The sequence below is a fragment of the Mauremys mutica genome, chromosome 1 (assembly GCF_020497125.1).
Source record: "Mauremys mutica isolate MM-2020 ecotype Southern chromosome 1, ASM2049712v1, whole genome shotgun sequence".
NCBI lineage: Eukaryota > Metazoa > Chordata > Testudines > Geoemydidae > Mauremys > Mauremys mutica.
The window spans coordinates 161,350,850-161,376,144 of record NC_059072.1 but is presented as its reverse complement, the minus strand read 5'-3'; the positions used below and the strand labels follow the sequence as shown (position 1 = coordinate 161,376,144).

The window sequence follows — 25,295 nt, the reverse complement described above, 5'->3', positions numbered from 1 at the left end:
CTGATTCAGGAAGGTACTTAAGCAGGTGATTTTAACTGTACAGATAGTCCCACTGAAGTCAATGGGAGTGCTCACATGCTTGAAGTTAGACACATGCTGAAGTTCCTTCCTGAATCAGAGCCTAACATACAAAATCAGGACACTGGTTATGTCAACAGTACTTAACATGCATACATAAATATTGGTAGGAGTAATAAACTGAAGGAGAAAGGGAAGAAAAAGGAACAAATACAGAAACTTGGGAGGAAAAGATTGAGAAGTTAGTTTGGAAGAGAACAAACAACTTCAGCCTTCCAAATTTTACCTGATAGCCTCACATGGAGGCCTATAATTTTTCCTGCCCTGCTATGTTGGTGTCCCAGTATATGGGCTTTTGCCCCAGGCAGAGACTGCTGGAGAGGCGGAGGGGCATTTTCTAGAAGTCGAAACACCTGGCAAACTGTTTTCTCTCTCTCTCTCTCTCACCAGAGGATGGAAATCCTGTAGAGGCCCGAAGCTAACTAAGAAGAGTTCTTTCTGCTAAGAAGAACATTCCACAAAGACTGATCATTCTGGAGAAGAAAATAAGAACAATGAGAGACAAACTTGCTTTTTCAGACCCATGATAGGATTAGAGATCCACACATTCGGGACGTCACGCTGCTGTTTTATAATATTTAATGCTGACTATAATAATAAAGAAAAAAGAGAATAGCAAAAAAGTTGCAAAATTACTGAATGGCTATTGTAAAGTGATTTTTTTCCTGTACAAGTTTATTTTCCTCAGTGATCTGACATCTATCAACCAGGGAAGCTACTCCTGGGATATTCCTAGAAAACAAAAATGATAGAAATAACTCCACAAAAATGTTCTGTGAAATCACTCCTCCTTAATTCATTTAAGACCTCCTTCAACCTGGACAGCCACCGCTATGTGGTATCAAGCAACAGATGGAAGAAGTCTCAGGGGAGGTATGAAACAGAGAAAAAAAAAAGACCACACAGAATAAGATTTCAGAACTACAACCTATGGAACTGCACAGCAAAACACTGTATATCTTCTATAGGAGAGACCTTCCCCCTTGCAGTGCTTTAGGGAAGAATATATGGAAGCCTATATGACTGCGCACCAAAATTTCTGATGCAAAGTAGCCATATGGCTGATGAAGTTACCATGAAGCTGGATGTTTATTTATCAAGAGGAAGCCAAAGTGATGGTGGAGTGTGCCCAATTTGTTAGCCTCTGATATTGTATCCCAAGGGAAGTATTGGAAGCCCCATTACTTGGGACATTTAAAATTCAATGGGGCAGCATATGAGAAAATGTTTCATAAAGAACAATTCTGGACTGGAAAAGGATGGACTGGAAAAGTGTTGACTAAATCTTAAGATGACAGATGTGATCCATATTATAAAAAAACATTTAAGAACTTTTTACATATTCAATTGAAAGTGCAAGAGGAATTCAGGGATGCAGAACTTAACTAACCCAACTCATATTTAACCAGCTCGTTCGGGGTTTATGCCCTTAACTCTTGTGAAAAACGCCATATATCTTTAATGGCCAAGCCTTTGATTTCACATCTCATCCAGAGGGCATATATCTCTTCATTCTAATAGAGTTATAATCATTCTTCAAAAGCCAACTTAGTTTCAAAACCCAGCTCTTTTCATATTACTAACAAAGACTGAGGGAAAAGGAAATTTAGATCCAGAAATGAGTGACTGACTCATCCAGAGGGGGAAGGGCTGGGAACAACTGGCAGAAACATTGCATCTTCTGAGGTTATTTAGTCAGGAAATTTAACAGACAACCAAGAAATCTCATTGATCAAATTAGATTTGTCCTTATTTTTTAAGTACACTTCCTAATTAAAAAAATAAGCATTACTTATTTTTATTTTAATGGATTATCTTTACTTAAATTTTATAACAATGCATGAATGTGTTTAGCCATCCTTATTGCAGACGACGAGTGCAGTTTGTACAAAATAAAATCGAATCACTTCAAGATAAAGTATATGGCAATGGAGGCACCAAGCTGGGAGAGGGAGGAGGTCATATATCTTTAAGATGCAAATTGGAAATGAAGCATCGCAGAAATGGAGTTCTCCTGATTTTGCTGAGAAGGTGCAAACCATTCTTCACGTTTTTAGACCTGCTCAGGCTTGTTACTTTGTTTCATAATTTGTTTAACATGAATGCTCTCAGAAGCAATTAAGAGGCAGCTGTTGAGCGGTGATGTGGTCTGGAGGACTGAACAAACCATTGGGAGTCAGGAAAGCCCTGAGCTCTAATCTCAGCTCTTTTGCTGATTTGCTGTGTGGCGTTGGGCACACCTCTTTGTGGCTCAGTTTCACCATCTGTAAAATGGGGATAACACCTAGCTCACAGTGAATTGTTGGATTACTTAAATGTTTGTTCAGTGCTTTGAACATGTAGGTGCTAAGTGTAATTTCTAAAAGAAGCTAAGGTTATTTGCTTCTGGAAGTACAGTTATGATGGAAATTTTTATTATAGCTGCTACACAGAATTATGATACATCTATAAATACTTGACAAATCCATTCCTATGTCATTGTACTTGAAGAAGTTAAGCTTTTCTTTAAAAAAGTCTCTACGCCTTACAGATGTCAAGAACACATTTCAAACAGAAACCACGTGTGACTCAATGCAGTATTCCTTTCCTTATTCTGTAGACCAATGGCTCCAGTGCCTCTGCTACTGCTCAGAGCTTTGCAAAGCAGCAATAGCATGACATTAACAAGATTCTGGGTAATTTTCACTGCTGCTAATCAAAGCCTTGTAGGCAATGAGAATGTCAGGTTCACAGTGTCACTGCTGCTGCTTAGGAAAGCGGAGGTAAATACTGGCATTATTAACAAAGAGGACCTCAAGACTTATTCACAAAGGTGGACCTCAAGGCTGAGTGAGGAGCCAAGTCACACAGACCCATCCAGGTCATAGCAGCCAGGAGGCACTGGAAGGGGAGAAGAGAAAGTAAGCTCCTTCTTTGTTCCATCAGATAGAAAGGGGATAAAGCTCAAATATTGTCAGCCAGGGGCTGTTGTGGAAGATGAAGCTCTTGAGCACTTTGGTGGACATCCCAGCACCCTCCAGCTTCCCTCAAACTGGCAGCAACAGCATGTTGCCCCCAGACCTTGCTCATGGTATCACTCATCTTTTCATATCTACCTTGGGCTGTTAGATTTAGTGCTCCAGCTAGTAGGTATCTGGTACATTTTATAAATATATTGCTGGAGATTTAATATCAGTTACTCAGTTGCTTGTTGGATGGGTGACTTGGAGTTAGATACTGTGACAGTGTGCTATCAGCAGCACCCTGATCACAGACATTGCTGCAGCCTGGAGAAGGTTGCAGGCCCATCTGAGGGCAATTATATACTTTCGGGTGGGAGATTGTGAGCACCTGGGTGACAATCACTGTGTTAACAAGCTAATTGGGGAGAATATAAGGAAAGGAAACAGGAAGCAAGGGGGAATGCAAGAGGAGCTCAGAAGGAAGCTCAGAGAGTGAATGAGGACTGCAGGAAAGCCTGTTGTTGCTATACGCATGTGTTGCATGTTATTGTTATGTAATAGGGAAAAAATGCACACCTTGGTTAAAGATAAAGAGCCTGGTGTGCATTTGTGACTGAAGAACCATCGGAACTGGCGGGACGGTGAGGTCCACCAGGTCGTGATGGAGACGCCCTGTGACAGATACACATCTTCAGCAATTTGTGGACTGAACTAAAATCAAACTTCTTAGACCAGGCCATTCTCATTATAAAGGAAATAAAAGTTCAATTGTTGCTGGTCATCCTAAAAGTCCTACATTAAGGATGCAGGGTGGAAGAAAACTCTAACTGAAACAGAAAAGGGCTACTTGTTCATACTGCTTGAAACAATATCCCTCTTTTGGAAACCTGAGCTGAAAACTGGACAGTGGATCTGACAAATGAAAGATACAGGCAGTCCTCGGACTTACGACACAATTGGTTCCTGAAAATTGCATCGGAAGTCGAAACGTCGTAACTTGGAACCGCAATCCACTCCATTGCAGGACCGAGCATCGTAAAGTCAAAACCAATTGTCTTAAGTCGAATCAGGGTGTCAATTCAGAAACGTTCTAAGTGCTGATCATTATAAACTGAACGCTGTGAAGTCGAGGACTGCCTGTATTGCTGTCTGAGAGAGATTGCTAACCTTTACGGAAAATGTTAAGACCATGACCTACAATGGACATTATTAGGGGATCTGTTTTAAGGCCTGTGATGGGGTGCTCACCTCACACCAGCCCAAAACAGGTGAAGGAAGCTGAGAAAGGGGCCAGTTCGTGAGATAAGCCACACATGAGGAGTTTAAGGGAGAGAAGCAATCCCTGTTTGGAAGATGGAGTTCAGCTGAGCAGAGACTGGGCTAGTATAAAGCCAGAAAGCGGGCAACAGAAATGGCTGCAGTGAGGATGTCTGCAGCCACCCTCTGTGCATGACAGCGGGAAGGACCCTGGGACACTGGCCCCAAGGGAAGGGCATATCCAGAAGAGAGAAGAGTGGAGAAGAATGCCTGTGGGAGGCGAGTAGGAAATAGCCCAGGGAGAGAGCAGCAAGGTTCGGAACTGAGCAGCTGTTGGCTGTGTGTTGTAGGGTCCCTGGGCTGGAATCCAGGTTCCTCTACCAGCCACGGACAGAGCGGACAGCAGAGCCAGTGAGATTCTACACCCCAGAAGGGGAAACCACGTCGTGACCTGTCTGGAGGCCCAATTCACAAAGAGGAAGCTGCAGTCTCTGGAGTGAGGGAGGGGCCACAACGTGAGAGAGAACATCTAGGGCTGCGAGACTGCAAGGATCTGCTTCTGTTTAAAAAAATGCACAATGTCTGCAGAAGTGTAACTAATGAGAACCTTCTCCCTCACCCTCCTTTGGAGGAAACCCTATAATAAGAGCTTCCCAAAATGTCAAATAAAACTTGTCCAATAACAGGCCTCCTTTGATATGCACAGATAATAAAAGTTAATGAACAACTAAAAGGTAATATATAGTAGAAGTCAACACTAATTTTGCACAAATATGTCTGGATTAATAAAATGCCATAATGTCACAGCTGTTAAAACAACAGAGTACTCATACTTCCATTCCTGACCTGGCGCTCTGTCAACTAACCAGTTGGGATATGAATGACGGGTTTATATCCCCAATTATTCCCTGATGAGTTAGCTCAGAATAGTGTTTATACTGACATTACTGAATCTGAAGGTGGTCTAGACAGAGATATATGGAAAACTAAGTGCTTCCATAAACCAACATCAATGTGCACATATGTTTTCGGGTACAAAGTACTCAACTGTATTAAGTAGTAACAATAGTGACACAGTAAAATCTAATAAGGCTTAATCCTGCAGGACATAATTACCTGAGTAATCCTTAATAACGTGAGTCGTCCCAAGTGAAGACCTTACTAAATAACAGTTGTGAAGGGAAGAGAATTATGAAGTTTTTATCATCTCCATTCAACAGATGGGGAAACTCAGGCACACAGAGGTGAAGTGACTTAACCAAAGTAATACACAATGCACAAGTGAAAGATTCAGAAATAAAACCCCATGAATCCTGGCTTCTTTTCGCGTCCTTTGGACACAAGAACATCCTTCCTTTGACAATATATTTTTATAGGTAAATGCAAACACATCATCTGAAGATTTGTTATATTTTTATCATTATCTCAACATACTATTTCTTGATTGTATTGAAGAAGATGCTTATTAAACCATACAACAAGACTATCTTTGGAATCTTTAGGTTTGTAAGTTGCACGAAAAACCAACCCTTTTTCAGGACAAGAGATCAGCTAGTACATCTACAATGGTCACAATTCATTCCCAGGAGAAAAATGTGGTGATAACTTCTGAGAAAAAAAAAAGAAAACACTTGTACACTCTTCAGGTTGTGCTCCAGCAACAACCCCAAAAGTGGTGTTCATTTAAATCACGCAGAGGCAGCTATGCATTAGAGACTGGACTCTGCAGGCTCTATCAGTGAGAAGTCAAGGATTTATCATACTTGCCCTGCTAATTAGCCAGAGTGCCATTGTGCTTCCACTAGCATCACTCAACTTTCTTTTTTAATTTGGTCTTTTTTTCTGCAATGAATTTACATATTTCTCAGTCTCTGATCCCCTACTATGTTTTATTTATGATACAGACCTTCCTGATGGTAACTTTAATATTAAGGAGGTAGTAATTAGTGTCCATATCTGCTAGGTTAATCCCTTTCCCCACACTGTCTGCAGAGAAGTATAAGGTAAGTAACAGTTTACAGTCTATATTAGGCTTAATTATGCTTAATGAGAGTTACTGTCTCTCCTTACTACCTACACCTAAGTCTGTAGCTGTAGCTAGATAAGTTTGCTTCCCAACCTCATTCTGAAATGCTAAGAGTGCCACTGTGCACTATATGTACGGTGCTTTAGTCCATAAAACTACTTCAGGAGAGCCAAGCAAGTGAGGTACCTGTTTCAACATAGATGCCCTGGAACCAGTGCAGGTTTAAAATATTGTCAGCTTTCTGCCAGCTCTTTAATGTATGCAGCACATTGAAAAAAAGAAAAAAATTACCCCCCAAAAGCTTCTCCTCCCAGTCTGTATAGCTGGTTCCCAGGAACGTCTCCTGTATAAGTTATTACCTCCTTCCAGTTCATCTAAATTCTAGTTCAATAAAACTGTGCTAACACTTAACTCCTCTAAGGGAAATAAAAAAAAATGTTTAAGACTTACTCTACTGTTCATCCACCATGGGTAGGCATCGTTTGTAACTAAAATAGCTTTAGAGACAGGTTATAACTGCACCAAGATGCCTTAAGATCTTTTCAGATTAGAAATGGTCTCTAGCAAAATCCCAGATCCAAACACACTCAAGTTTTGGATGTTAATAACTAGGGTCTGCATCACAATACTGTGGTTTGAGCCTGTGTTCCCTTAAGAGAAAAGTATGGATTTGGGGGTTGTTCCTTTATATTCTGCAATTTCACATTTTATCTTTCCTTCATGGCTTCATCTGTTATCCCTTTGGGAAAGTTTCTGTGATGTTGCTTATTTACATATTTCTAATAACCTAGGAAAATGTAGGCCCTTTGACTCTCTGGGGTCCTTGGATGTCCCTTATGGATATTGACTTTACAAAGGAAATGTCTGAAAACAAAAGTGCTCTTGTTTGCCATGAGAGATAGGGCCAGGATGATAACAAAAACTGTTCTGAAGCTAGAGAAGCTCATCCTTTTGATTTGTCCAGAGCATTCCAGAAAGTGAGCTCCATATGTAGTTCATGTCAAATAAGTGTGAAGTTTGCTCAGGCTTAACTCAGGAATTTTTTCTGCCTGGTGAGAATTCTGCATTGGGTCCATGGGTTATTTCCTTACTTTTCCTGCTGACAAAAATTCATTAACAGAAAAATCTCTCTTTAGAAAACAAACAAGCAAACGGCTCATTCAAATCTCATATATAATCAAATAGTTCACTGTACTATTTAAATACTCACCTGTTATTTGTAGCTACTGTAAATGTATTGCCATGGCTAAATGTATTGTCTGATCGGTATGTGAAACCTTGTAATTCCATTAAAGGTGGCCTGCATCGGTATCCTGAACTTTTTGGTTGGGTTTGGATTTTGACTCCCCAATGTCACAATTAGGGCCTCACAGGTATTTCTCTAATAGACCAAAATGGAATCCAAAACACAAACACCCCTGTATTTTGAGGGAGGTTTGAAATGCGCTCTCCTACTGCGAGCCAGATTTTGCAACTCAGTCCCACTCTGATTTCTATATTTGAAAAGAGCAAAACTTGAACATGCAGGACCAAGTTTAGCTCTGATGCCACACTGCTGATTGTGTTAGTGGCACTCACAGGGTACGTCTATACTCCACCTGGGAACATTCTTCCAAGCGCAGGTAGACAGACAGCTCTGCTCGAGTAGTAGTGTAGCTGGAGGTAGCACAGGCAGCAATGCTAGCTAGCCACCTGAATACAAACCTGCCCAGACCCTCTGGATAGATAAATAGGGAGCTAACCCCAACCACTACCCATGTTACCATAGCTACACTGTTATTTTTAGTGTGCTAGCTCAAGCAGAGCTAGCACATCTGTCTGCCCGTGCTGGGAAGCACACTTCCAGTTGCAGTGTAGACGTACACATAGTGACAATGTGAAAACAACTGTCTGTGCAATGACAATATGTGATTCTTCTCGCTCACGAATGCTGATATCGAGATAAACACAGAATCTATTTTGTGAGACAGACAGATAGATATTATACACACACAAACATATAGACAACAGATGTAGAGAGGGTCATTTTATTGGCTGAGATCAAAATCCAGCAGCCAGCTTAGTGTAATGACTTGCAACGCTACAGAATGACTATGCAGGTCTGGAAACATGAACAGCTCACAATTCCAAGACAGCATAATGAATGATCTGACTGGAGAATGAAAACATTCAGCACAACTGTCTAATGCTAGTTAAGGGAAAGTGCAAAATACTCCTTACCTGCTGTTGCCTTTCAGTTACTGGCTCTGAACCATAAACAAAACCCAGGCAACTGAACATTGACCCCCGTATTATAGCAAAGACCTAGAGAAACTAAAGTTACTTGCCAGCATCTGGAATTCTCTTTATATATTTTCTCCTTAGAAGTCCATGTGTGAAGCTCAGAACCATGGAAAGCAAATCATTCTAGGAGAGAGCCACTTCACATATGCTGTTGGTCACTAACATTAGAAACACATGTAGGGCTTTTCTCTCTCTCAGAGAACTGAGGCTCTGAGGAGCAACAAAGCTAATTAGTTTCCCCCTTGCAATGTTGCTTCCATAGATCTAGATAAGTTCATGGAGGATAGGTCCATCAATGGCTATTAGCCAGGAAGGCCAGGGATCATGTTCCAAGCCTCTGTTGCCAGAAGCTGGGAATGAGTGACAGGGAATGGATCACTTGATGATTACCTGTTCATTCCCTCTGGGGAACCTGCCACTGGCCACTGTTGGAAGACAGGATACTGGACTAGATGGACCTCTGGTCTGACCCAGTATGGCCATACTTATGTTCTTATTTCTATCCTCAGAGATTAGCCAGCTGTAACAATACACCCTGGGAAGAAGAATACTTAAAGATGAACCACATAGCAGCCCAACAAGGGGCATCTTCCAGACTTCCACAGTGGGCCTGGGTGACTATCCTATTTTTTGTAGATTCAAGAGTCCCAACAAGACTAATCCTCCCAACATATATCCAGGAGACTCTACCTGCTGGTGTGCTGAGACCACTGCCTATCATGCTAACCAATACTGTCCAGTTGTTTCCTTATGGTACACCCTCAGTCTGTCTCTTGTCTGTATCCATCCATGGTCTATTGTCTTATATTTAAATTGTGAACTCTTCAGGGCAGGGACCATCTTTTTGTTCTGTGTTTGTACAGCGCCTAGCACAATGAGATCTTGGTTCATAACTAGGTCTTCTAGCAATTACAATAATGCAATAACATACTACACTAATAATAATAATCTGCTTAATTAGACTCTTCAGTACAAGATTCAAAGACCTCCTTTGATCACCAGCATGGTAAGGACTAGATGCATCTAGTCTTGATTGAGGAGCTCATCTGGGAAACTTACAATTTTTTGGTCTGTGGAATTCCAAGGAGGCTTATGTCATGTATTGGAACTCTAAGTTATATGCACAAACAAGGTAAAATTCACCCACAAGATGCCTATTATGTGTTTGTATATTAGCAAAGAGTTTGGGGTTGAGGTGCCATATTTTATCACAGAGTAACTAGACTGCAGGAATTCCTCTCTCTTTATACCGTTGGCGAGAGGCACTTATAAGGGAAGGCTGTCAGAGTGGGGCTTTGAGTCCTTGGGACATAAGGCCTAAAGAAGCTGAGCAGTTCCAGCTCTCAAAGAACACAGCAAGCACCATGAGATCATTTTGATGTGCCCATATCTAGCTCTGCAAAGATACTTTAATGCAGATAAAAGAAAAGTACTTTTCATGCTCAAGGACCCAAGTTCTCTCCCTGTTGGTGGCCTGGGGTCATTACTTCAGGATTTTTTTTTTAACCCATCCTCTGGACTGCCTACCAAGGTTACTGTTGTTGGTCTCTTGCCAGCAAAAATTAAACTAGTGTTCAGTTGCCTGTTTTCCCCCAGGAGTTTCTGACCACTTCCCAGCATCTTCTCTTCCACCTTTAAAGGACCTCTTCTCCTCTTCATACAAAGGGACATATGCACTGAAGACCCATTAACACTAATGAGAATTATGCAGATAAGACTCCAAGCACTTGGAAGGGAAAAGATAATATAGACTTTACCCATTCTAAATCTGAAAGCCCAAATGCAGTTCTGAGAAAACATCTTCCACTTAACCCTGTAACATGCTGCTGCCATTTCAGTGGCCCAGCCCACACACATGTTGGATTCTTGATGTCTCCAACTCTGCCATCTGCCATTTTATTTGCTTCTTTCTTTCTTTTTTAACCCTGTTGTTGGTAGCACTACTGTAGTTACTGCATAACTTGAATCAGTCTTGACTGAAAGTCTTACAAATTAACTTTGCACCTGGAGGGTACACTGGATAACATTATAACACTGCCACATAGGTCCTTGAATCAATTCCAAGAAGAAAATAACTGTCTGATTAAAAAGAGAGAAAGGGAAAAAAGAACCCATAACTCATCCAGCCAGCAAAAGATACGGCTGTTGAAGTTTGTGGGATGCAGCAACATGCTGAAAGCAAAAATCCCAGACCACCTGCAGGAGATGTTTGCCCCTGCCTTTTACAGCAGCTCTCTCTGTCAAACCAAGTTCTTATATTGGTAGCCACAACTGCAGTGTCTGAATGCCTGGTGGTTCTATGGATGCTCCATCAATAGCACTTGCTCAGTGAATGGCAAAAAAGCCATTTGCCTGAGCTAAGCAAGTTGTTTACTGATTGAAGCTAGTTTGCTCCATGCAGACACCACATCAGCTAAAGGGCAACATTTTAAATTATTCTTACACCTGGGCACAGGCATCTTAGTAACAAAATGACTGTTTGTTACTGAATGATTTCTCATCCTTGCTGTTGCAGTACATGGAATCACAGAAAGAGATGACTGAAAGGAATGAAGTGCACCAAAGTCTGTTCACCCTGCACAAATGCAAATAGTCACGTAGGCCACACCCACCTGACACTAAGAGACAGTCTATGGACCAGAGGAAGATGAAAAAACAAAGTGCTGTGAAGGAAAATTCCTTCCTGACTTATAACCTGGCAATTAGTTCAACCATGTGCATGTGAGCAAGGTTCACTGTGGTTAACTATCTAATTCCCAATAGACCCCAAGTTTCCATTGATATCTAGTCATAGTCCACAGTTTTCCTGAATCCCAGTGGTTTGAGTTCTGGTAGATTAGGACAGAAGTGTTGTCCTGTTGTCCTGCACGAGTGCCTGCTCACAATCCTCAAAAATCAACACAGCTCAGGGGCAACTAATCCTAAAATGTTCTCTAAGTCAGCAAAAACCTTAGCATCCTGTGATTCCATTCTTCCACTACAGTTGGCTGAGGAGCAACATCACTGCAGAGTTTTGCATAAAGAGACCAAACATTTTTGCATGTGGTTTGAGAAGTGGCAAGGAGGGGGGTAGCCCTTTTTTCCCCCAAAAGACAGACAGGTTGACAGAGACTGGCCCAGCTCTATTAGCTTTACCGGAACATATGCTGAAGAATGCTGCGCATATGCATATGTGTAAACAGAAATACACACACACAATGCTGAACTTTGTGTCGGCGGCTCGACTGCGGTTGCCCATGTTCCCTAGGCAGTGATCAGTTATGAGGGAACAGGAAAAAATTACAATGTAATGATTAACTAGCGCACTGGGCTATTATTCATGGCAGGTATAACAGCAGCAGCCACCGCAGCAAAGCTGGTCACCGCTCCCCATCAGGCAGTCCTGCCACTCTTGGCTGGTTGCTTCGAACCAACCAAGGTAGGAAAAACAGCAAACTCCAGTGCCAGCAAAAGTAAGAAGACGATTTCTCCATCTCACATATGAGGAACAAATCTGCAGGGATGACAACTTTCCCTTTAGATTGCCATACCTGATGTTTACAGGATGTGACAAATACTGATATCACTATTTACCAGCTACACATAGCAACATTATTGATACTACCTATCTAGAATTACCCCCGACACTGCTGCAAGTGAATGACTTTAACGGTAGCTGGCAAGTATCAATGTTGATAGGCGTGGCTATGGTGGCAGGGCTTGAACAGATGGTCAAAGTGTGTCTATTTAACTGAGGGGATAGTCTGTGGATGCCTCTAACTAACCCTGGTCAGCCAAAACCAAACATATCACAGCCACTCTTCTTCACTTTGTTTTTTTTACCTGCAGCTCACAGCCAACTATGGAACAAAAGGAAGACAAGCAAAGAAAGCCAAATCAGGGAATTCATAACCCTTAGTGCAACCTCTCCACCAAGGGCTTTTTAAGACTTATAAAGCAGTACATTAAGGGGAATCCCACCACAAAAACAGCTGTACTTGTCCCAGGGTTATCTCAGAGCACAATCACCCAGCACTAATGTCTCATCTCCAGTGTTAGGAAGGTGGAGTCAATCTACCCTATTCTAGCTTTGTCAGTGATTTAACTTTCCGAAGCTATGTAGAGTTACATAGACAAACTTCTAAGTTACAGCTTTATTTTTTATTTTCCAACAGAAGCTTTGGCTGTTTATTTAACAAGACCTTGAAAGAAACTATTTACCAAAAAGCAAATTCTTCCTTCAACAAACTCTCTCCCTCTGAAAGGCTTTGCTCTGTGTGTGGATTATTCATTTACTTTAATGATTTTAAAGAGGCAGTGTTAGGATGGGGAGGAGTGAAGAATACACAAGACAGAAGTACTTTCTAGAACTAGTTATTATAACAAAATGTTCTGTTGTATATGCTCTGTCTCAAATTTGCTCAAGGAAAAAAATAGGATTTTAGAAGCCATTTTTTCAAAAGGAGCATTGTTGGAGAATCTGGAAGCTGCTATGCCCATGCTATCTCTTGAAGAGCACTATATGATGGGGTTTGTCCTACATGGCCAGGTCATCTCATTCTGATCACAAACAGAGCAATACATAATCCCTTTCTCTTGCCTTCGGAGAAGCCTAAAATGTTGTTCCTGCCCATGCCACCTAAATACAGGAAATAAAAACCCACCCACAGGAGAAGGGTAACAACAGCACCAAATTGTCATCTTTCATTGTCATAGAGCAGGAGTCAGCAATCTTTCAGAAGTGGTGTGCTGAGTCTTCATTTATTCACTCTGATTTAAGGTTTTGCGTGCCAGTAATACATTTTAACATTTTTAGAAGGTCTCTTTCTATAAGTCTATAATGTATAACTAAACTATTGTTGTATGTAAAGTAAATAAGGTTTTTAAAACGTTTAAGAAGCTTCATTTAAAATTAAATTAAAATGCAGAGCCCCCCTCAGACTGGTGGCCAGGACCTGGGCAGTGTGAGTGCCACTGAAAATCAGCACGCGTGCCACCTTTGGCACGCGTGCCATAGGTTGCCTACCCCTGCCATAGAGCTTAAGGCAACAAGGACCACCAGATCACCTAGTCTGTCTGATTGCCTGTATATCACAGGCTGCCACCCCTATAGCAAGCCCAACAACCACAATTAGACCAAAGGATTACAGCCCTCAGGATACTAAACTATTGTATGCCACAGGCAGAGAACAAGAGGGACCCAGGTGCATCAATGCCCGAGGTGTATGCAGTGGCAGGGAAATGATTATGTGAGATTCCATGTCTATTGTACATATGGACACAGTGACCAAGTTATGGAGGAGAATTCAGAGGGCCACAATGAAATACACAACTGAGGCTGAAAATCAGCATGGAAATAGAAGCCTTTTTTAAAAATCATCTGAACAGTCAAATCTCTCTTTCTGTCTCTCTCACACATGCACACACAATTTTGTGCTTCCCCTCACTAACTGTTGTCTTTGGCCCATCTAGCCAATTGGTTAATGGATGCACATGCCATAAGGTCATCCCTTAGGAGACATAAGAGCGTGGGTGGTTGGACATTTGCAGAGGGAGGGAGCAGAAGGGAAGAGGTATTGAGCTTGGAGACTTGTGCAGTATTTTCTTACCTTGAAATGTTATCACATGTTTAAATTTGACAGAGGACACCAGAGCAGAACACCCCAAAGGTTTGAATTCTAATTTGTACTTCACATCCCCCCCACCCTCCACACACCTCTGTATATAAAGCCAAAACAAAAGCCCTGGATCCAAACATCCCTAAACTTTGAAATGTTCTGTTCTGGATCTCAAGCAAAAAACTTGTCACCCAATCATAGGCAGTATTCATTAAGGTTTCTGTAATCAGCTGTGTAGCAAATTAAACCACGTTCCATATATCCCCAAAAAATAAAACATAGGGAAACAGGTGAATTAGGAGTTCGCACCACTCACCCCTGCAGCATACTGGGGTCTTAAAAATCAAGGGGAAAATTGATTAGATGCATCTGGAAAACAAGAAAACATCTTCCCTGGGCAGCTTCAAATGCCAGAAATCTCCCAGTTTTCAACAAGTATTCCTGCTCTTTGATCATACTTCCATATAGATTTATAGCTCATCTGCACTGCAACCATGCTCCTTGTAATTAGAGAGATAAAAGCAGGGAGAATTAAAGGGGTGGGAAAACAATTCTGCACTATGTTGGCCACAGTTTGTGCCCAGATCTTTGGGCTGCTTGCTTTAAAATACAAGTTGTTGCTGAGGTTTGATTTAAGAATCTTGTCAGTTTTGACATTCAGGTGAAAGAACTGCTGCTGGTTCCTGAACAATCTGCATATCGTATTACTAAATAAAATGTCTGAGGTGTGCCCAAGTGTGAAGAAATTATAAGTGAGAGTTCATGCACTCCATACCACACTTATGTACATACTCCATACTACACACACACATATATCTGTTGGATCTCCTGTCTCCCTTCCTCCTATAATGTAATCTGCAGTTTACTTCTCCGTAATAAATTATACGACCCATCCTTTTCTAGCTGGAAGGTTTAACCGTGCTTGTAAAGAGAAAAATGATAACAGTCCATTCTTCTTCATGCCTTACAGTTAAGGACCTACCAAAACTGTAGATTTTTTGTGGATAAACAGAAATAAGAATTTTGCTTCTCTCAAACTGCCAGATGATTGGGGAAGATCGCATAAGCCTAACACATTTTAACAAATATTTTCCCACACTTTCAGCAAAAAAGAAATTAAAAACTATGTCTCCAATCCTGCAAACACGTAAATGCTTGCTTAACTTTAAGCACTGTGATTAGTCTTATTGAGTACAATAAGACAACTCACTGTGCCTAAAGAGAAGCCATGTGTACGATTTTGCAACAAATTTTGTTAGGCGCAATTAAATACATAGGACTAGAATGAGTCTTTAGGCACAGTCTTGCATAAGTGGTGAGGAGCAGATGCAACCACCCCATGGGGAGCTCAGGAAAAGAATTGTCTTTCAAAGTCTAAATTCCCTGCCTTGTCCCTGGGGAAAGTAACTCACTACAGCAACTTAACAGATTATCAGCTTCTTCCATGGACCAGCCACCAAAGGTGGGAGAAGAAATGTAGGGTCCCCCCATTTCCCATTCCCTTTCTGATCCTTTCTGGACAAAACACACCAACCACACAGACCTGGCTCTCCCTCTCTATACCCATCTGCAGCCAAGATGTACAAGAGTCAGGGTTAGGGTTGCCAACTTTCTAATTGCACAAAACCGAACATCCTTGTCCTGCCTCCTGCCCCAAGGCCCTGCCTCTGCTCCACCTCTTCTCTGATGCCCCACCCCCCACTTACTCCAGCCCCCCTCCTTCAGTCGCTCACTCTCCCCCACCCTCACTCACTTTCTTTACTGGGCTGGGGCAGGGTGGGTGGGATGATGTGGGAGGGGGTGAGGGCTCCAGATGGGGGTGCAGGCTCCAGAGTGGTGCCAGAAATGAGTGGTTCAGGGTGCAGGAGCGGGCTCAGGGCTGGGGTAGAGGGCAGGAGGGGATGTGGGGTGCAGTCTCCAGGTGGGAGTTTGGGTGCAGGAGGGGGCTTCGGGCTGGGTCAAGGTATTGGGGTGCAGGAGGGGGTGCAGGTTCCAGGAGGGAGTGTGGGTGCAGGAGAGGGCTCAAGGCTGGGACAGGGGTTGGGGTGCAGGAGGGGGTGTGGGCTCTGGGAGGGAATTTGGGTGCGGGAGGGGGTTCCAACCTGGAGCAGGGGGTTGGGGTGCAGGTGGGGGTGCAGGGTCTGGGAAGAAGTTAGGGTGTGGGAGGGGGTTCTGACCTGGAGCATGGTGTTCAGGGTGTGGGCTCCAGCCGGGGCTTGCTTACCTCAGGCAGCTCCCAGTCAGTGGTGCAGCGGGGCTAAGGCAGGCTCCCTGCCTTTCTTGGCTCTGCACTGCTCCTGGAAACAGTCACCATGTCCGGACCCTAGATGCAGGAGTGGCCAGGCAGCTCTGCATAGTGCACGCTGCCTGCCCCCACAGGCACCAACCTTGCAGCTCCCATTGGCTGCAGAGGCAGCACTCAGGGTGGGGGCAGGGCGTGGAGCTTCCCTGATCTCACCTGCACCTAGGGGCCGCAGGGACATGCCGGTCGCTCCTGGGAGTGGTGCTGACCGAAGCTGCCAGGGCACCTTTTTGACTGGGCATATGGTCGAAAATTGGATGCTTGGCAACCCTAGTTGGGGGGGGAGGAGAGGAAGTGGTCTTCCCCCTATTTATGACCCTGTGCAACAATGCAGTACCCGGCCACAGTCTGGCCCTTACTTCTAAAACAGTGGAAATATATGCTGCAAATGCTAACTACAGCAGGGCAAATGACTGATAATTTAAGAGAGATAAGGTAGGTGAGGTAATATATTTTATTGGACCAACTTCTGTTGGTGGAAGTGACAAGCTTTCAAGCTTCACAGAGCATTTCTTCAGGTCTGGGAAAGGTAACCAGAGTGTCACAGCTAGCAGTATAGTTAACCAATTATACTTTTTAATATGTTCCTGAATTATCTATGCATTTTTCTCTTAAATTTGTTATTGAATATTACTTGAATAATTTTTAGTCTGTATCTCATTGGTGAGCAGGTCGTTACAAAAACTTACATTTGAAAAACAAGATGTTTTTACTGGACACATAAATCATGTTTCTGTTTTCGGACAGGATGAGTAGCTCTCAGCATCTTGTTTCAAGTCCAAATACTTACGAATAATAATTCAAACGTTGCTTTCTGTGAATATTCTCTAATATTTTCTCAAAATATGCTGTTTTCACAGACAGAGCTGCTTGTAAATTAGCTCAAATATTTGTTAAAAGGGACAGGAACACTACAAAACTACATTGTGTTTACGAAGTTCACGTTTTAATAAGTAGGAAGATTATCAATTTTTAATATTGCCAGTGCTTTCTTATACACAGTAGTAAAATGACCGAATATTTTAATTAGTTGTTTAGACTTATTCACTCCTCAGTTAGGCAAAACTCTTATTGAAGGATTCTTGACTGAAAAAGGAGATGCAGCATTTGTCTCACACTGAATTAATAAAACTTAAATATATACATATATATTATTATTGCACCATGACCAATCTTTAATACTTCTGAAAATCCCATTGAATTCCTAATATTTGTGAACTTGTATTGCGTAAATTATATATATTAATGTTTATGGTGGTTTTTAATATGTAATCTGTTCTTGCATAATTTCTGCCAAAATTTGCAAAAGTTTCCAAAAAGTTATTGTAATTTTTTTATTCTCTTTCTCCTGCCCCAGCATCCCTCCCATTCTTCAGAGTTCTCATGTTTGAGCTCTCTAAAAACATCAGCCTGAGTGTGCTAGGTAAATAGCATTTTCAAGTAGATACAATGTGTACCTTTAAATATCCAGAAAATGTTGCTTAAAGTTACCTTTTCTCTTCCGACTCCAAAGGGTTAAGAGCAGCTCCTAACACTTCTCTTTTATGCTGCTGTAAAGAAAAGAAATGCTTATATTTAGGGATTTACTCAGCCAACACCTTGAGTTTTCATAACGTTCAAATGACTCAGTGTTCAGTTGGAGAAGTAGGTGGCTCACTGTGTATATATCAACATATATCCATCTGTTGGAATAAGACAAAACAAAGTCCTACACATTCACATTCAGTATGCAGGTGAAGAACATGTAAATAAGAAGCACTAGTAACGAAAACATCACACCACACATGTACTTTATAGGGAAAAAGTTGCACATGAATACCATATTATGTAGGCATTCACAGAGACTCCAAGGCTACAAATCCCTTCACTTTTTTTTTTAAAGTGGGGTTTTATCATCATTAGGGACAAAACAAATGCTTGTCATAACCAAAATTATACCACTTATTCTTGCCTTTCAGAAGCATTTTTGGGAAAAGTTACAAGTAAATACTTTTAATAGTTCAGGAGTTAAAAAACATCACACATTTTCAAAATTGAAGAACTGGAGTCTAATGTTTTATAATTATACATATATAATTTATAAAAGACTTTGTTTTAACCTTGAAACTTTAAGATATCTAGATAGCATCAAAGTTGTTAGTTCTACTTATCATAATGGCCAAAATTTTCAAAGCTGACTGCCAAAAACTAGGAGTAGATTTTCAAAGGCACAAATGAGAATTACACACACAACTCCCAATGACTTGCAATGGGAGTTAGGTCCTTAACTGCCCTTTGTGCCTTTGAAAATTTCCCCCAAGTTCCTAAATCCATATTGAGGCATCTAAATAAAAGTGGCCCAATTTTCAGATGTGCTCAGAACTCATCACTCCAAGAAGGTAATAATTTTCCATTGCCCAAAAACCTGAGACTCTTCAGAGGAGTCCAATGGGGCTGCTTAGCCTAGTATTACAGCCCTGCCATTTAGAAGGTACTACATTCAAGTTCTGAGAATTTTATTTTTCTTAAATTTTGTTACTAATAATCCTCCCAAAATGTTATGTCAGCAAAAATTCACACAGCGCTGGAAAGAACCTTCAATATGATAGCGCTATAGCATTAGCACAAAGCTGAGTAACCTCATTATGATTCACTGAAGATTCTCATATCATTTTTGGAGGGAAAAATCAGGGAAGGGTTGGCAAGTCCAACACATTCACAACAACCTGATTACAGCACTAGAGTTTTTCATCATGGTAGGAAGGCATGGGAACACACAACTGATTCCCAACTAGTATAAAACAGTTATATTCATGGCCAGCTTATAAACAACATTAACCATGCAACTGCACACACAAAATGTGTAAAAAGTCATATTGGACATTCCAACTACAACCTTAACTGTGGCTGGATCCTAACTGCTCAAACTTTGCAAAGGTTTGGATCCAGATCTGGATCTCAACTTTTCTTCCCTGTTCCATCTGCAGCTAAAACGTCTTATAACTACAAAAGTGATGTGTTAGGTTTGTGGACAGAGTTAAGGCTGGTATTAGACTGTGCTGTATGAGTTTTCTCATAAACAGATGAGAGTACTACAGTCTTTACTTACACCATATCTTAACTGATCAATGCTTATATTTTATTAATGGTAAACATTCGTGCTATATAGTTTTTGTAATTGCTATTTTAATTGACAACCAAAGTTTACATTAACAAAACTTTATGTTTGTGATGAACACTGAGTATTTAAGATGCTGAGACACAAAGCCCTACTGAAATTGCAAGGAGTTCAAAGTCACAAGCCATCGGCTAGATTTTCAGTGCGAGCCCTAACTTCTGTTATTTTTTTTTAACCCACAATTAATTTTCCCCATATTCCTGTGCCCACAGTTAATTGCTGGTACAAATCTTGCCGTTTGGATACCTCAGTATCTAATAGCACCCACAAAATGCAAAAAGGTAACTGATATTTAGGGGATCAGGTTGAGTCTCCTTTCAAAATCAAGTCCCATATAGTAATCAAAAGTTAATTTTCAGTAGATTTTGCAATGCTGTCTCATGTTTGACTTACTACCTCTTTAATGCAAGGCATTAATGATCCGCATATAGGCACCAAGCAGGCAAACACATAGCCTTTGTAATTTGCTGGAAATGAATGTATTTACAAGAACAAAATCAATAAACTGAACTCACTGATTTCTAAACAAATTAACATATTGGAGTGAGATATACCCAAACACAGGAGGCACACAGGGACCCAAGCACATGCCTAAACAGTCAATATTCTATAACAAAATAGAGATCAATTAATCTAAGCAAGTTACATATTCATATAGTCCATATAGATAACAGTAACATACTGTGTTAAACTGAATTTTTCACCCACAAGCAGTAACGGACTATATGTTTGTTATATTTTATTGCTTCCTTTTCATACTAATACCAAAATAAGTGAGTAGCATAATTGACATCAGCCATAAATGGTAAATGCTTGTGACCTTTACTTACAGTACTGATAAAAAGTTTATTCAATGAATTGCAATCTGACCAAGAGAGACCAAGATAAGCTTAACCTTTCAGTTCAAGAACATCTGTGTTATTTATGTTTGCCCTAGAGTTTACTGAGATTTCAGCATTACTGAAATGGGGGAGAACCCTAGAGCATGATAATTGGGGATTCTTCTCTCCCTTTAAGATTCTGTATCAGTAGAATATACAATTTCCACTCATATTTGTTTCACTTCAGTACAATTCTTCACCTAGCAAACACACAGTCATCACACATGCAAACCATTTTATTCAGTGTTTTGGGGGGGAATCACTATTGATCATGGTAAGAACAAAGGAACCAAAAGGATTTCAGCCAATGATTCACTGTGTCACCACAAGCAAGTCACTTGGCTCTTCTCACACTTCAGTCAACCCAACATGAATATTAGGTAAAAGCACGACTTCGCCAAAATGGAGTATGCATCAGAGTTAAGACCTTTCTTTTCAAAAAGATGTTTGTGTGAATTTAGTACTCATACAGCTTTGGAGCTGAAATCCTGTAGCCTGAGAACAGATATAGTACATATTTCCTAACACAGGCTCATCACTGTGCTTCAACCTTTCACTGGGGAGGCCACTTCCAGTGGTTAGACTGTGGACTAGTTAAGTCTCAATGGCTGATACAGCCTCTTTTATGGGGCTACAAACTATAGGCCAATTACTACCAACCATGGTAATGATTTTTTTGGTACAGCCACTTGTCCACTGAGAAATAGACTGAGATCCATCTAACTCATTTCAAGAGTTAAGCTTTTCTGACTAAATAAAATTTTAAATAGACTATCAAATGGCTAGTGCGAATCTACCATGTTCAATGGCAGTGGCTGGAGGATTTCAACAAGTAGACTGCCAAACGTAGACTTGACCTGCTGAGTACAAGACAACTAATTATTGAATCTGAATCGGCTCAGCTGCAAAAGAGGAAGTTTGGTATGCTTACATAGGACGTTTAAAGGAACAATTCTCAGCGTTACAAGTCTGTTCTCAGCGTACAAAAAAATTCTTAGTAAACAGGCCATTCAGTTCCCTGTGCCAGTCTAAATTCCAACTGAAAAAGCCTATTTTTTCATATTCTTCTTGGGGAAAGCCTTATGTCAATTGTCTGGCCAGACGACCAAAAAAACCCAAACTTGTTAAAACACCGGCCCCATGATGGCAGAAGAGAATCAGAGAATACTTGCAGTGTCCACCACACTACCCAGCCATTACCTTTACATACTGAATCTTTAATTCAATTTAAAAGGAAAAACAGAGTCTGGAATATGAGACCTGAAATGTGTTTGTTACATTAGCAAGGTAGGAAGGAAGCCCTGGAAAGAGGCACCAGTTGCAATATACGTTTCTTTAGAGGAAAGTACCAATGCAGATAGGCAAATACTGTAAATCATATCATACTATGATAACATATGAAGACCTCAACGATCAAGAAAATCAGACTGTTAATTCTCACAAACAGTTTTTTAAATCTTTGATTTTTTATTTACAATTCAAAGATCTCTCTCACAATTCAGCAACTTTGTCTTTTAAGGCCAATTACTCCAAATGGCTTTTCTCACAACAGAGTGCTTTCCCTCAGCTTTGGGAAAGGTGAGTGAAAACTACCAAGTGATGTCTTCCTCTGCCAAGACCAAATGAACAGTTTGAAAGATTCAATTGATTGATTTGCCTTTGGCACATCAGGGATTAACGGTGGGGTGGACGGCTGCCCAGCAGGGGGAAACAACATATAAAACAAATCTCTTTGTCAGGATTAAGAAGAAGGGTACCAAATGGCTCACAGGTTTAGTAGCGGGCTAAAGGAGTTTCCCCCTCTAAGTTACAGTCTAAAATCTAGCCTATGTCAACAATGATTCAATGTAATAAGATGCTGTGCATAAAATTATTTGAATGCTGATCTCAGTCTACTTCTCAGTAGTCAAGTATTCACCTTCTAATAACAAATCAGCACTATTTGGCCTGATCATTTCTAATGACAGCAAAGATGTCAAGCATTGAATGGGCCATCTGGAAGGAGCTATCTTCCACTAAAGAACCTGGCTCCTCAAGGGGCAGTATCAAGTATGTTGGTAAGGGAAGCATATATTGCCACTGGCCTGTTGTACTGACAAGGAGGATTTTAGACTTCATAGATGGCAACCTAGCACCTCACACGAAGATGTAATTCAGACAACAAGGAAGGACACCGAATACTTCTGTTACCACAAACTTGTATCCCATCTCCAATATTGGACAAGATTAAATCTTCTCAGTCATTTTCTTTGCTTGAGCTAAACCTGACTCCACTCAAAAAAAGAGTCTCCCTGTTAATAAAAACCTAATTAAAATTTTACCTCATAACAAAGAAAGCTTCCTTTATCCTTAGTCACTATCATTGAATATCCTGAGTCAAAGCTGGTGCTTATTCCTTGAAATCTTTATGAACCATAAGAAAATTTCTCTCAGAACACCATGTGCAGTTGGGGCTGCTCTAGTGAAAGGAGAGAGCAGGGGTTCTTGTTCGAACTAACCTCTCCCCATTCTCTCCAGCTAACACGTTTCCCCACACACATTGGTTTATTGTGTGGCTTTGTGTATCCCCTCTTTTCTATCTCCCTCTTGGCAGAAGAGTCTTTAACTTAAAAATCAGCCCACATGAACCAAATAAAATAAATAAATAAAATAAAAACTCAGCGTCTATAAGAAATACACAGTCTAACCTGCTTAATTATTAACAGGTAAACACAACACATCCTGAATTATTTACTTAATCTTTTTCAACTACAAACCTCAGACTTTTAGAGCATGAAATACGTGCTTTCTTTAAGGACAAAAACAGTTTCTTTATATGGCATTTTTAGAAGGAATATAGGCCTCTTGTTAACCCCATGCTGCCACACTCCAACTAGTACTTCTCTGGAGTATTAAAGCATGGGACTAAAAATCAATTTGTATGCCAGAGTTTGCAAGTGAATCAGCTCTTTCGTCCTGCCTAGTAAGTCTGAGTGAAATCATGATTCCTGTGTGGTTTATATGCACTGTTTCTTTAAATCTGCAGCAAGAAGCACGGCAGGAGGGGGAGCCAGTGAAGGTGACAGAAGTTCTACAAATGAAGCAGAGAAAGACATAGTAGCTTTAGGGACAACCCTGTTTTCTTTATTCTAGTAAAGTTTCTTGTTCAATGTTAGAAGAAAGTAGCTCTTTCTGCCATATGGCATTGCTTACTGATCTTACTACTACAAATGAATGAGTTGTATCTAACTTTATCTTGGTTCATCTTCATCTTCTACAGCTTGGTCATTCTCGTTTTTAAGCCTACTGCAAGCAGGGCCGGCTCCAGACCCCAGCGCGCCAAGCGCGCGCTTGGGGCGGCATTTTGCCGGGAGGGCGGCAGGCAGCTCCGGCGGACCTTCCGCAGTCATGCCTGCGGGAGGTCGACTGGAGCCGCGGGACCGGCGACCGGCAGCGTGCTCCCTGCGGCGTGCAGCCGTGCTTGGGGTGGCCAAATTCCTAGAGCCGCCCCTGACTGCAAGAAACTTCTTGCTGGTGCCTTAAGCAAAGAAGTCATCATATATCCCTCAGAATCTGGTCAAGCAATCTCCTAGGACTGACCTCCTGCCATGAGGTTCTTCCTGCTTCATTATTCTGCCTAGCACAGGACTTATTGGTAGGTCTTCCAGTCCCTGATCTGATGGAATACAGTCTACTGCTATGTTGTGAGAGCATATGGGAAATTAGGTGGGTAACAACATCATCGCTGAAAATGTGACAGAGCATTGATTGCTGAGGATAGAGTGTGCCCTTTGAGCTCTTCTGTGTTCAAATCTCAAAGCAATTTTTTCTCTTCTCTAGCAGACCATGCCATCACACATCTGGTTGCCTTTACAGATGGGCCCAGGTCATAGTAAAGAGATAAATCATTATAACTCAACAAATGTGCTTCTGACTGGCAGGAGGCCTTTCCCAGTTACCCTTTCAATGGAAGAGATGGCATGACACCTCCTCCTTGCCTTAGTCCAACAAAACACATATGAATACAAACTGAAGTTACACAGTAAATCATGCAAAAGGCAAGTAATGCCAAAACTTGCCCCTGAACCTTAACTCTGTCTCTCCTTGTCAATAAACTTTATGATATATCTTTAATAATACGATCACATGCTACTTCTTAAAAAACATTTTAATCACATTTAGACACACATGGTATTTTGTATTATTCTTTTCTACTTATGTTATAATGATCCAGCATGATTTTATTGTCTCACACTTGTTATATGATGAGGTTTCTTCTCTGAATTTTAATAATTTTGTCAATATTCGAGCACTATACATTTTTATTCCAACCACAGCCTTTCTTAGGTGCAATTCAGGTGATAAGCCAGTTCATTACAGAGCTAACTTAGCTGCTATTTTAGGTGACCTACATATGCTAGCAAAATTTTATTGTCACTTTATGCTGTATGTGTAATATTTAGTATGTTGTATAAGAATAATTTACTGTATACTTCTCATATAAATTAAATTCTGTTTGATACTCACAGAGTAATACCATTTGCTACACATATATCTAAGATTGCAGAAAATAATGATAGGATATATTGCAGATATTTGAGAAATGCTATGTAATTATTTAGTTAGGGACCATGTTATATTTCATAGGCCCAAGTGGGCAGAGTTAAGATTATACAAGCAATTTTAACAGTAGCTTTTTTTTTTAAAACTTTCAACCACAAACCCTCTCCTCCGAACCTTTCATACTGTCTAGCTGAGAAAGGGACAAAGTATATTTCCTAGTTGCAGAGATC

The 25,295-nt window shown here is 40.9% G+C and overlaps 1 protein-coding gene across 16 annotated transcripts in view; it reads right to left on the bottom strand.

Moving 5' to 3' along the window:
- ZBTB20 (zinc finger and BTB domain containing 20) overlaps window positions 1-25,295 on the bottom strand; it is a 666,697-nt gene that overhangs the window by 541,325 nt on the left and 100,077 nt on the right. For 13 of the 16 annotated variants that reach the window (XM_045001306.1, XM_045001342.1, XM_045001323.1 and 10 more), the window contains one exon: window positions 17,977-18,035. The gene's annotated coding sequence lies outside the window, so the exon portion shown is untranslated. Of the gene's footprint in view, window positions 1-16,407; window positions 16,507-17,976; window positions 18,036-25,295 lie in introns of all 16 variants that reach the window. The other 3 variants (XM_045001329.1, XM_045001308.1, XM_045001330.1) reach the window with 1 other exon arrangement.